Source organism: Carcharodon carcharias, chromosome 12 (assembly GCF_017639515.1).
Source record: "Carcharodon carcharias isolate sCarCar2 chromosome 12, sCarCar2.pri, whole genome shotgun sequence".
Classification (NCBI taxonomy): Eukaryota; Metazoa; Chordata; class Chondrichthyes; order Lamniformes; family Lamnidae; genus Carcharodon; species Carcharodon carcharias.
Window position 1 is genome coordinate 135,308,641 of NC_054478.1, and position 14,354 is coordinate 135,322,994.

General features: G+C 42.3%; 1 protein-coding gene across 1 annotated transcript in view; it reads right to left on the reverse strand.

Moving 5' to 3' along the window:
* The window catches only part of plekhm3 (pleckstrin homology domain containing, family M, member 3), a 162,424-nt gene that overhangs the window by 23,599 nt on the left and 124,471 nt on the right, over positions 1 to 14,354 (reverse strand). The window lies entirely within an intron of this gene.

Genomic DNA, 14,354 nt, shown 5'->3' on the forward strand with positions numbered 1-14,354 from the left:
TGCATCCCCTCCAAGACTACTATATTCTTCTTGAATTGCAGTGCCCAAAACTGAACGCAGTACTCCAGATGGGATCAGACCAAGACTCTGTACAACCGAAGCATACATTTGAAACCTTTTTATTCCAACCTTCTTGTGATAAAGGATGACATTCCATTAGCCTTTTTGATTGCATAATATAATGGTCAACTTTTCATGACTTGTGTATTAGGACTCCCAAATCTCTTTACACTTCTACAGTCCTTAGTTTCTCATCATTTTAAAAAAAAACCTCCCATTTATCTTTTTGGGGTCTCAAATGGATGACCTTGCACTTAACCACATTTAACTATCATATTTGTGTCCACTGATTTAATTGAAAGCAGGAAGTCTTGTGGCTCAGTAGGTAGGTAGCACCTCTGCCTCTGAGCCAGCAGCTCCAGGTTCAAGTCCTGCTCTTGGATTTGTGGCCATGGAAAGAGTGTTTGTGATGTGGTTCAAATAGGTTGAAAATCAGCCTGCTAATCTTTCCAGCACTTCCCCACTATTTCCCCAAAGGGAAAGAAAATGTGTGTGAAGATCCACAATGATCTATGTCCCTTTGCAACTTCTTTCTCCCATCTGCATAACTTACTGTCCCTCTTCTTTTAGTGTCCTCTTCAAACTTGGGTGTAAAACTCAATTCCTCCATCCAAATCATTGAAAAGCTAAGGGACACCACTCGTCACATTGCCACAATTAGAATATGTACCCTTATCTCTAGTCTGCCTCATATTTCTAATCCAAGCTAAAAGGCTACTTCTGATTCCATGCACTGTCATTTTTGCTAACAATTGCTTATATTGAATGCCTTCTAGGAGTTCGTATAGATAATATCTATTGACCCTTTTCCACTTTATTAAGGTGTTCCTAAAAAAATTCAACTAAATTAGACATAACTTGCCCTTAACAGAGCTGTATTGGTTTTCTCTGATCAGTCCATATTTATTGAGGGATGGATTGACCAAGTACTTAATGACAGATTCAAGTGCCTTCTCCACAGCTAACAGCTAAACTGAAGTTAATGGGAATCAGGAAAAACTCTCCACTGGCTGGAGTCATACCTAGCACAAAGGAAGGTGATTTGTGGTTGTTGGAGGCCAATGATCTCAGTCCCAGGACATCGCTGCAAGAGTTACTTGAGGCAGTGTCTTAGGTCCAACCATCTTCAGCTCCTATATCAATGAACTGCCCTTCATCATACAATCAGAGGTGAAGATGTTTGCTGACAATTGTACAGTTTTCAGTTCTATTTCTAACTCCTTAGATAACGAAGCAATTCTTGCCCACATGCAGCAAAATCTGTACAACATTCAGGCTTGGGCTGATAAGTGAAAAATTAGATTTGCACCACACAAGTGTTAAGTAATGATCATCTCCAACAAGAGAGAGTTTAATCATCTCCCCTTGACTTTCAACGGCATTACCATTGCTCGATTCCCCCACCATCATCATCCTGGCAGTCAGCATTGATCTGAAACTTAACTGGATCAGGCATGTAATACTTTGAACACAAAAGCAAGTCAGAGGCTGGGAATTTTGCAACGAGTTTCTCATCTCCTGACTCCACAAATCCTTATCACTATTTACAAGGTACAAATGAGGAGTGCGAAGGAATACTCACCACTTGCCTAGACGTTTGCAGCTCCACAAAGTTCAAAAAACCTCAGGGCAAAGCATCCTTTTTGACTGACATCCTTATGCATTCAGCCGCCTACCACTGACTCACAGTGGCAGCAGTGTATACCATTTACAAGATGCTCTGCAGAAATTCATCAAGACCTCCACAACAGCACCTTCCAACCCCTTGACCTCTGCCACTTAGATAGACAAGGGCAGCAAGTACGTGTGAACACTGCCGCCTGTAAATTCCCTCCAAGTCACACCATCCTGATTTGGAACTATATCGCTTCTCCTTCACTGTCACTGGGTCAAAATCCTGGAGCTCATTCCCTAACAGCACTGTGGGTATATTTATACCATGTGGACTGCAGTGGTCCAAGAAGGCAACTCACCAACACCTTCTCGAGGACAATTAGTGATAGACAATAAATGCTGGCCTTGCCAATGATGCACACTTCCTCTGAATGAATTAAAACAGGCCTTTAGTTTCCTGGTTCTTTCTCCCACCCTTCATAACTACTGGAGTGACATTTGCAAAGTTCCAATCTAATGGCATAATTCCTGAGTCAAGAGAACTTTGAAAGATTATGATTAATGTTTCTGTAATTCCCTCCTCCACTTCTTTTAACACCCTGTTATGGGAAGCATTAGATCCTAGAGATTTATCGACTTTAAGTCCCATTATTTTCTCAATTACCTTATTTTCATTATATTGAATCCAATAGTTTGCTCCCCTTGATTTACTTTTAGTTTCTCATCTATCACTGGTATACTACTCTGAAAGTACTTGTTTAATAAATCTGTCATTACCTTGTTGTCTATTACAGTATCACATGACTGTTTTTAATGGACTTACCTCTTTCAGCCACTCTCTTACTCTTAATATATTTATGCAAACTTTTACTCTTAGCCTTTATATTACTTGCAAGTTTATACTCCTTTTATGAAGCTTTTAATTGTAATTTGTATCCGTTTGTGGTTTTCTATTTCTCCCAGACCGCTAGATTACCAGTTTTAGCTGTTGTGTAAACCAGTTTCTCTAGTTTTAGTCTTACATGGTTGCTTGACCCTACAAGTGGATCTGTTGCTCTTTAGAGTTATGTATTGATCATATGTATACATCTTTAAATACCTCCCACTATTTTACTGCAGATTTACCTGTGAATGGGCTCAACCGAGTTTAATGTGTTCACCTTGAATCTCATTCTTCAAAGTCAGCCTTACATACAGCTAGGTTTGCATATATCTTTCTCCTTCTTGAGTTTAATGTCAAACTCTGCGTGTTACAATCACTGTTTGCAGAAGGATTGCTTACTATCTGATTATTCATTAATTTATTATTCATCACTAAATCTAACATAGCCTGTTCTCTTGTTGGTTCTACATATTGTTTCAGAAAACGATCCTGGATCCATTCTGGAAATTCATTGCCTTTATGACTTGAGCTGTTTTGCATCCCCCAGTCTACGTGAAAATTACAATATGTCATTTGAAATAACATATGAAATAGGAGCAGGAGTAGGCCATTTGGCCTCTCAAATAAGATCATGGCTGATCTGCCCAAGGTCTCAACTCCTCTTTCGTGCATGCTCCTCATAGCCCTCAATTCCCCGATATTTCAAAAATCTATCTACCTCCTCTTTGAATACTTTCAATGATCTAGCCTCCACAGCTCTCTGAGGTGGAGAATTCCAGACATTTGCTACCCTCTGAGAGAAGAAATTGCTTCGCATCTCAGTTTTACATGAGTGTCCCCCTATTCTGTAACTATGTGCCCTAGTTCGAGATTCCCCCACTAGTGGAAACATTTCAACATCTACCCTGTCAAGCCCCCTCAGAATTTTGTACATTTTAATAAGATCACCATCATTCTTCTAGACTCTAATGAATAATGATCTAACCTGTTTAGCCATTCTTGATAAGTCAACCCCTTCATCCCAGGAATCAGCCTAGTGAATAAAATCAAAATACTGCGGATGCAGGAAATCTGAAACAAAAACAAAAATATTTTTGTTTTTGTATCAGCCTAGTGAATATCTTTTGAACAGCATCCAATGCCAGTATATCCTTTCTTAAATACGGGAACCAAAACTGTCCAGGTGCCATCTCAGCAACATGCTGTACAGTTGTAACAAGACTTCCCTATTTTTAAACTCCAACCCCCTAGCGATGCAGGACAAGATTCCATTTGCCTTCTTAATTATTTGCTGCACCTGCATGCTAACTTTTTGTGTTTCATGCACAAGAACACCCAGATCTATAGAACCATAGAAAAGTTACAGCACAGAAGGAGGCCATTTAGCCCATCTTGTCCATGCCAGCCCAAGGACACCCATGTGCCCTTTCTAATCCCGCCTTCCTGCGCCCGGCCCATAACCCTACAGCTTACAGCACTTCAGGTGCAGATCCAGGTACTTGTTAAAAGAGTTTAGAGTTTCTGCCTCTACCACCAACTTGGGCAGCGAATTCCAGACACCTACAACCATCTGCTTAAAAAAGTTCTTCCTCATGTCCCCCCCTACACCTTCTGCCACTTAACTTGAATCTATGTCCCCTGGTTCTAGAATTCTCCACCAAGGGAAACAATTTTATCCAACCACTCCATCTATTCCCCTCAATGTTGTACACCTCGATCAAGTCACCTCTCAGCCTTCTTTGTTCTAAGAAAAATAATCCCAACCTATCCAATCTCTCCTCATAGCTAAACTTTTCTAACCCTGGCAACATTCTTGTAAACCTCCTCTGCACTCTCTCCAGAGCTATTATGTCCTTCCTGTAATGTGGTGACCAGAACTGCACACAATACTCCAGTTGTGGCCTCACCAGTGTTTTATACAATTCCAACATTATATCCTTACTTTTATATTCTAAACCTCTGCCAGTGAAGGAGAGCATTCCATATGCCTTCTTTACAACCTTGTGTACTTAAACTGCTGCCTTCAGGGACCTGTGTACTTGTACGTCAAGATCTCTCACTTCATCTACCCCTCTTAGTATATTCTCATTTATTGTGAAATCCCTGTAACTGTTTGACCTCCCTAAATGTATGACCTCACACTTCTCTATGTTAAAATCCATCTGCCACTTTACAGCCCACTCCAACAGCCCATCTATATCATTTTGGAGATTAAGGCTATCCTCTATACTATCCACTACTCAGCCAATTGTGTCATCTGCAAATTTCCCAATCGTGCCCCTCACATTTTCATCCAAATTGTTAATATATAACACAAACAGCAAGGGTCCCAACACCAAGATCTGTGGAACACCACTTGAGACAACTTTCCATTCGCAAGGGCATCCATCAACCATTACCCTTGTTTCCTGATACAAAGCCAACCTTTTATCCAGTTTGCCACATTACCCTGAATCCCATGGGCTTTTACTTTCCTGACCAATTTGCCATGTGGGACCTTGTCAAATGCCTTGCTAAAATCCATGTACACAACATCCACTGCATTACCTTCATCAACCCTTCTTGTCACTTCCTCAAAGAATTCAATCAAATTTGTGAGGCGAGACCTTCCTTTAACAAATCCTTGCTGACCATCCCTAATTAGTCCATGTCTTTCCACATGACAGTTAATCCTATCTCTCAGGGTTGATTCTACTAATTTGCTCACCACCGATGTAAGACTAACTGGCCTATAATTGCTTGGCATTTCCTTTGATCCCTTTTTAAACAATGGAACTATGTTTGCATTTCTCCAGTCCTCTGGTACCTACCCTGTATCTAGTGAAGATTGGAAAATCATCCTCAGAGCATCTGCTATCTCCTCCCTGACTTCCTTCAGCAGCCTCGGAAACAATCCATCTGGGCCTGGTGACTTATCAACTTTCAAGGATTTCAACCCTTCGAGTACTTCCTCTCTCTTTATGACTATCCCGTCCAATATCTCGCAGTGTTCCTCCTGGCCTACTATATCTACATCCTCCATTTCCTTTGTAAACACGGAGACAAAATATTCATTTAAAACCCTTCCTACAGCCTCTGCATCTACACACAAGTTTCCATCTTCATCTCTGATAGGTCCTACTTTTTCCTTAACTAACCTTTTAGCATTAATGTATTGGTAAAACATCTTTGGGTTATCTTTAACTTTACTTGCTAATCTTTTTTCATGCCCGCTGTTTGATTTCCTTATTTCCTTTTTAACTTTGTCCCTGCACTTCCTATATTCATTTAGGCTATCTGCAGTGCTTAGTTCTTTGTGCCTATCATACGCTTTCTTTTATGTTTGATCTTCCCCTGTATTCCTCTAGACAACCGGGGTGGGGGGGGGGGGTCTAGATTTGGCAGTACCACCCTTATTTTTGTAGGGGACATGTCTACTTTGTACAATTAGGATCTCACTTTTTAGTGCTTCCCACTGGTTTTCCTCTGTGCAGCACTTTTTGGGGGTCTCTGTCCATTTAAATAATAGTCTGCCTTATGATTTTCCCTACCAAAATGCATGACCTCACACTTTCCTGCATTAAACTCCATCTGCCTAGCTTTTGCCCACTCACTCAGCCTGTCTATATCCCCTTGCAGATTCCTTATGTCCTCATCACAACATGCCCTCCCACCTATTTTTGTATCGTCAGCAAATCTGGATACATTACACTCTGCCCCCTCCTCCAAGTCATTAATATAGACAGTGATTAATTGAGGCCCTCGGACTGATCCTTGTGGCACTCCACTAGTTACGTCTCTCCAACCTAAAAAAGACCCATTAATCCCGACTCTCTGTCTCCTGCATGTTAACCAATCCTTAATTCAAGCTAATACATTACCCCCAATACCGTAAGCTCTTATCTTGTGCAATAACCTTTTATGTGGCACCTTATCGAATGCCTTCTGCAAATCCTAATACACTACGTCTACCAGTTCCCCTTTATCAACTCTGCTTGTTATATCCTCAAAGGTTTTGCCTTTGCTTCACATTCTCTGATCTCCACATGAAGGCATCCTGCTACCACCGTTTATTCAAAGCCAAGTGTGAGCTTTAAAACCTAGCCACAAAGAAAGAAGCAGTTGACTTTGCTGTGTGCAGGCTCACAAACTCTCAGAGTTAGCGAGAACAAAGGATTTGGGGCAAGTAGACCCATCACTGATGCTGCTGTCAGGTGGCCTATAGATCACTCCCACCAGAGTCAGGCATCTTTAGCTGCTTCTTAATTCTGGTTGGTAGATAAAAATTTTAAACAGCACCACTATAAGTCAAAAGCAGATCCTGGAAATCTGAATAATTATTGTTATGGCCACTGAACTTTATAAGATAGTTACGTTTGAAGCTGTCTCTTTTAGTTCAGGGTAGAATTGAGTAGGGAGTGGGGTATTTGACATCCTAATATTTCTGCCTGTGACTTCATACTAAGTCTGTCTGGAGCCAAGCACCATGTTGACTGCTTTTGGAGACAGAAACCCAAATTGAAACTTATTCAAAGCTAGGTGTGGGCTTTAATACATGGACACAAAGGAGGAAGCAGCTGGCCTTACTGTGTGCAGACTTACAGCCTCTCAGGGTTAGTGAGACTGAAGCATTTAGGGGAAGTAGACCCCCCCTCCCCCCACAGGTGCTGTTATGCCAAGTGGAGGAAAGTGGCTGCTTTTGGGTTAACTACCAAGTGAAGGGCTGATGAGGATGGAACTCATGTTCAAGGAAACCAGGATTCTGAAAAGTTAGAGGCCACGGATTCACCAGAGGGAACCATGCCATGGGGAGTCCATTCGATTATGCTGAAAGGGCTGAGGGAAGAGGACTTTGTTTAAAAGGACAACACAGGGAGAAGGGGTCCTGTTACTGCTGGAAGGAGTTGGACTTTCAACTTAAGACTATAGCTTGGATTTTTGATCCTGAGACAGGTAGCGTGAGACGGGAAATCTTCTGGCTCGTCGCGCCCACCTTGGGAGAAATTCACCTGAATGTAGGATCTTCATGCTAGAGGAGTGGATGCGGGAAAGAGCCCAATAGCTCCAGGCACAGATCAAAGGAAGCCAGAGGGGCTGCGAGTGGTGAGGTGGGCTGTTTAAAAAACCTACCTCAGTTCATTGTTAAATATTAAGCACTCTAGCCCTCACCCCTTAACCCCCATCCACTTCCCAGGCCCCACTCATGCCAACTCACACCAACCACTCATACCACCAATCTACAATAGTCTCTCATACCCTCCATGCCACCTCCCATGGCCCTTTATAGCCCCATGCCAGCTTAATGCCAACTCATGCCAATCCACATCTGATCTTTGCCTTGTGCCAATTGTGGTTCGGTTGACAAAAAAAATCAAGGCTGATACGCCAGTGCAGTACTGCTGTGGCACTGTTGGAGGTGCCATTCTTTGTTTGACATGTTAAACCAAGACCCCATCTGCCTGTCAGTTGGATGTATAAGGGATGTATAAGATCCCATGCCACTATTTTGAAGAGGAGCAGAGGAGTTATCCCCAGTGCATGTATGCATCCCTCAGTCTACATCACAAAAAACAGGTTATCTGGTCATTATCACATTGCTGTTTGTGGGAACTTGCTGTGTGCAAATTGGCTGCCTCATCTCCTACATTGCAACAGTGACTACACTTCACAAGCGGTACTTCATTGGGTGTAAAGTGCTTTGAGATGTCTGGGGTGGCCATGAAAACATTATATAAATGCAATTCTTTATTTTTTTCTGAAGGCATTTAGAACTTAAATTATCAAACATCTATGTAATGTGATGTGCAACAGCAAGGAATTAGCCCTTTAAGTTAACAATCACATGTCATCCGTGGCTCAGAGGCAAAACTCTTTCCTCTGATGAAGGTTGTCGGTTGAAATCTCACAAGAGATGCAAGCACATGATTGACGCTGATGCTCCATTATAACACTGAGGGAGTGCTGCACTATCGGGGTACCATCTTTTAATCAAGATGCTAAACTGAGGCCCCACCTGCCCTTGGAAGGATGTAAAAACTTCCATGGCACTATTTGAAGATGAGCAAAGGCGCTTTCCCCAAAGGCCTGACCAATACTCATCCCTAAACCAACACCACCAAAGCAGATTACTTGATTGTTATCTCATTGCTGTCTTTGGGAGCTTTCTGTATGGAAATTGGCTGCTGCATTTCCTACATTACAACAGTGACTGTACTTCAAAAGCACTTAATTGGTGATAAAATGCTTTGGGATGTTGTGAAGTAGTGAAAGGTACTATAGAAATGTCTTTCTTTGTGCTCGAGTTTTAAAGTCTAGGGTGGGGCAGGTGTCGATTCTGAAAGGGTGAAACCAGTCGAAAGTTTGAATTTGCCTTTTTTAGGTAAACACTCAGCAAATAGGAGGGTGGGGGCTGCAAAGCAAATATTTAGTCGTCATTCACCACACATGCACAAAAGGAGAGTTATCTAACAAAAAAAAGCACCATTCCCTCACGTTTAGCTCTTAACTTTGAATCCCACTATGCTGACAGCATCAACTTGGGAACCCTTTGCATTGCAAGGCAAGCAATGCGAGAAACACTAAAGGGTAAAAGCTGCTTCTGTTCGGGGCCGCTGGAAAAACACAGCTTGGCAGAATGAAGAGGCTGTTACAACCCTATGCAGAAGGAGAGTACCCACATTGTGCGGTGTTAGCACTAATCCGTTGCAGTCCAGGATGTTCTAGGCCTGATTAATGATCAGAGAATCATACATCACTGAAGGACACCATTTGGCCCATCATGCCTGTGCTGGCTCTTTGAAAGAGCTTTGCAAATTAGTCCCACTCCTCTACACGTTCCCCATAGTCTTGCAAATATTTTCTTTTGAAGTACAAATCAGGGGAGAGGGACTTCAAATTATGTGGAGAGACTGGGGAAAATGGGGTTGCTGTTCTTTAGAGCAGAAAGGTGAAGAGGAGGTTTAAAAGAGGTGTTCAAAGTCATGAGGGTTTTTGATAAGAGTAAATAAGGTGTAATTGTTTCCAGTGCCGGGCAGGTTGGTAACCAGAGGGCATAGATTTAAAGTAATAGGCAGAAAAGGCCAGTGGGGTATATGAGGAAACGTTGTTTTACACAGTGACTTGTTATGATCTGATATGCACTGCGGAAGCAGATTCAGTAATGATTTTCAAAAGGAGAAAGGATCAAAGGCAACATGAGTTTTTTTTTTAAACTATGCAGAGTTGTTACGATCTGAATCCTTTATTGAATTTAATTGTGACTCCTATTTATATAATCGAAGGCTTGATTCATATGTGAGAAAAAGGGGAATAGAGGCACATTGGTGTCGGGTGGGAAGAGGCAATTAAAGTGGGAGGAGGCTCGTGTTGAGAATACAGCAGTTGGGCCGATATCTCCTCCTGTTGATTCAATGCATGTTTGTAATCTTGCCCCTTTGCTGCACCCAGTTTCAAATTCAAGCGTTCCCAGATCAGACATAATATGAGTCAAAGGCCACCTGTCTTTAGAACAGGAGGCATCATTTTCCGAACACGCATGGCTTCCAACATTACTGCAGCCACCCTCCTCCACCACCAATACCTGCAAAAAATGCATTCAGTTCCCACTGTCCTGTCCTTTTAAAAGCGGTTAATAATTATGTCAAAAGTACATTCCCTACAGCTCCAGTGTGGCATTTTAACACTAGCATCCTTGAAACCTCTGATATTTTAGTGCCAAAATGCTGCAGACTTGAGGGTCGCAACCCTTGACTGCCCGAAAACTATATTTAACAGTTGTTACTGACCTTATTTCAAGTTGCTCTTACTTAGACTGCAAGGTGTAACAGGGCAGTCAATAAGAAGCATTTACACCGATGTAGCACGTTCCGCAAATTCAAGGCATCCCAAAGCACTTTAGAGCAGAGCACTTTTTGAAGTGTAATCACTGCCGTAATGTAGAAAATTAGGCAGCCAATCTGCACACAGCAAGCTCCCAAACACCGCAATGAGATAATGATCACATCATCTGTTTTCGGTGTTGACTGAAGGATCAATGTTAGCCAGGACACCAGGGAGAACTTTGCTTTTCTTTATCACAGGGTCTTTTATGTCACCAGTGTGAACAAACTGATTTTAAGTCTCCCCTGAAAGACAGGATCATCACCAACAATGCAGCATCCTGCAGTTTTGCACTGAGGATGTCGGCCTAGATTTTGTGCTGAAGTGGGACTTGAGTTTACAGCCCACAGATTCAGAGGCAAGAGCACTGCCAGATTTACAGCTACCACTAATGATTAATAAACCTCAGCACAATTGGTTAAAATAGTGGAGTGGTAGGCTTCACTGGACAATGTTGCCAACAGGAATATCTGGACTCCCACTGCTGTTATTTTCAGTGATTTTATGTAATGATGTAGAGTTCGTGAAGAAAATAGGAAGTGAAGAAACCCCAGACGTGGATCAAACTTTCGTGAACTCCAACTTTATTTTTCCCCTAAAATAAAATCAACAAAAGACAGCAACAAAAAAAAAATAGAGAACAGAAATCCTTTTCATAAATATCTACTTTTCATTTCTTTTTATAAAATCTCAAGACTTTCTTTCCAAAATATAATACATACAAAGTTTTAAACTATGTAAAATGACCACAAAGAAGGGCGGGGGCGCGGCGGCGTGGCAGGGGGGTCGAGGGGAAAGTCAAAGTTAACTTACATCCTCAATTCAGGAGCTGTGACAAGTTCAGGTGCTACATATAATTTGCTACTTTTGAATTCAGAGCCTAGAAAGCACCCAGTTATAAATAGACTTGCAACAAACCCGTACTTAGCTAGAATCCTTAGAATTATTTACACTTGTTATTCGGAACTATTTACATTTGTTAGTCCTTGAGACTTCCGTGCAATACACTCCAAGAGGGACAAGTTTGAATTAAACAGGAAACAAGCATCTACCATAAACAAGTCATCCAGCTTCCATCTATCGCCCCACCTCCCCCACGGCTTAATCCAACCCACATAAGTGCAGTTTGTCCAGGTTGTGGTCTCTCTACAGGCCTGCTCTAGGCATTCTTTTTAAGCAATATTTTAAAATCACTGCCGGGGATACAGCTCAGAAAACGTTGCAGTTGCTGCAATAAGCTCCAAACACTTTCTTCAACCCTGATCAGCTGGAGTCAAATTTTCTAAGCTACTGCGTCACGGAGCTTATGGAGTTGAAATCTGCCTACTGAGTTTGTCTTGATGACGTACCATCACACTGAGCTCTCAAAAACAAGCTGACTGCTATTGAATTACTTTTGAAAGCGTGTTGATTTGTTTCATGGGCTTTAATGGCCAACTAAATTGTTTTAATGCAGTTGGTTGAGGGATAAATATTGGCCAGGGCACCAGGGAGAATGTCCCTGCTCCTCTTTGATAGTATTTCCACCAGAGAGGACAGACAGGGAAGCTTGGTTTAAAGTTGCATCCAAAAACGGTGCTGTGTTCCGTCAGTACTGCACCAGAAGAGTCAGCCTAAATTTTCTGTTCCAAGTCTCTAGAATTACAGACGACACTGGAAGGTTCATAGGACGCTTACTGCCCTTGGAAAATTGGCACAACATAAAAACACAGGGAGAGAGAGATAGAACACACATGCAGGGGAGATCTGGACAAAGCAGTCAGAGGGACACAAACAAAGCAGACACTGAAGAGGTGATAGAGAGGTAGAACATGCATAGAGATAGAGAGGTGATAAAACAATTGGACAAAAACAAATTGGCACCTGACTTAATGAAAGTAAACAATGAAAGACAGACCTGAAAGTTGCAACGTACCTTTCCAGTTATGATTTTCTAATCATCTTAACATTCATAAGAGTGATTGCAGAGTTAACGTATAGGTGAGATCAGTCAGACACTTGATCTTCACAGTGTGAATCAGGTGAGATCACAGGCAGACACTGTAAAAGTCTTAAACCTCTCTGCTTTCACTCTTCCTCCAAACTAGTTTAAAAGCACTGGACAGCAATGGGCGGAGGCTACAGATAGATGCACATCAGGGGTGTCAAAATTATTTCATAATGGGCCTGATTCGACATCCTGGCATAGGCCACATTCAGCAAGGGTCATTTGGGCACACAGGGGTAAAAATTGTCATATGTTTCACCTGTTTTTTTGGGCACAATAAGGCATAATATGTACCAATTTCTGGGCACAACGCTCTGTGCCTAATCTGCATGGCTTCTGCCACATTCATCCTCAATGTTTTGAGGCATCTCTGATGGTTGCCTAAAATCAGTGGTGGATGACTTCGAATATGCAAAAAAGGACCATGGGTCTTTGTTTTTTTGCACAACGTATGAAAAATGAAATGGGGTATGCAGTGTGCAAGTTCCAGCTGGTTCTGCCTGTTCCACAGCGGTTTAATCAGCAATAAGGATAATTGGTGTCCCTAACTGTTAGAGACAGTTATGATACATCTAATATCACAGGTTGGTGGAGTTAATATTTGGAAATGTTTATCTGAATTATTTTCCAGTGATGAGGGTGAGGTTCAAACCCCCTTCCTGTCCCCATGCAAATAGAACCGATGCGTCCGGCAGGTAACTTGACATTGCCTGACATTCAGCAGGAATGTGGGGTTCCATGGCTTATTGTGTGCAGATTGACACGTTGCCCAAGTGCATTTTTAAAATCCCAAGCTGCTGCCATATAGGAACATGGGAACAGCAGTAAGGCCCTTCAGCCCCTCTCGCCTGAGATCATGGCTGATTTGAGTGCTAACCCGTTATCCCTCCCTGTTTGCGATGAACGCCCATTTTCTACACAGTAACTAATGAAATGTGGACCTTTTTTTCGTTAAACGCTTTATAAAAAAAAACTAAAAGCAAATAGTTGTAAGCTATTCATCTTAGCCCCTGGCACAAATTGAAGTAAAATTATAAAAATTGCTCCCTCCCACTGACCTCATCAACAAAAATCATGTTTGAAGGAGCAATGTCAAAATGAATGCAGAACTCCCCCTGGGGGCTCAGTGCGAAAATACATCACTTATTGTGCCCCTAACCCTAGGGGGACGTCCCACATTCACATACTGGTGAACTCGGCTAAAAGCAAATTGGAGATTTGTTGGAGATCTGAAATAAAAAAACAGAAAGTCCTGAAAAAACTCAGCAGGTCTGGCAGCATTTGTGGAGAGAGAAACAAGAGTTGACATTTTGAGTCCAACCGGCTTTGAAGATGAGTCGTTTTGGACACGAAACGTTAACCATGTTTCTCTCCCCACAAGAATCCGCCTGACGTACTGAGCTTTTCCAGCACTTTCTGTTTTTGTTCCCACCCCTGACCACTGTCCATTGACCTCAGCTGGGAAATAATAAGTAGAATACAGGGAACGGAGGAGGCCATTCAGCTCCAGATCCTGTTCCGCCATTCAATTAGAGCATGGCTGATCTGTATCTTAACTCCATTCACCTCCCCCCCCCCTTCGCTCCATATCCTTACCTAACAAAAATCTATCATTCTCGGTTTTGACATTTTTCAATTGACTCCAACTCCCCTCCCCCCACCCGACCCCAGCTTTTTGTGGGAGAGTGAATTCCAGATTACCGCTCCCCTTTGTGTGACGAATTGATTCCTGACATCAGCCCTGAATGACCTGGGTCCAATTTTTAAGGTTATGTCTCCTTGTTACTAGACTCATCCACTGGAGGAAATAGTTTCTCTTGATCTATCCTATCAACAGCTGTGTGGAACGTGGGATGAATCCAGGAGGAAGGCAGGGGCTATTCATGAATACATACTGTTTCTGCTCGGGTCTTCAGGCCAGGGACCCCAGACCTGTCGAACTGAACCTCAGCA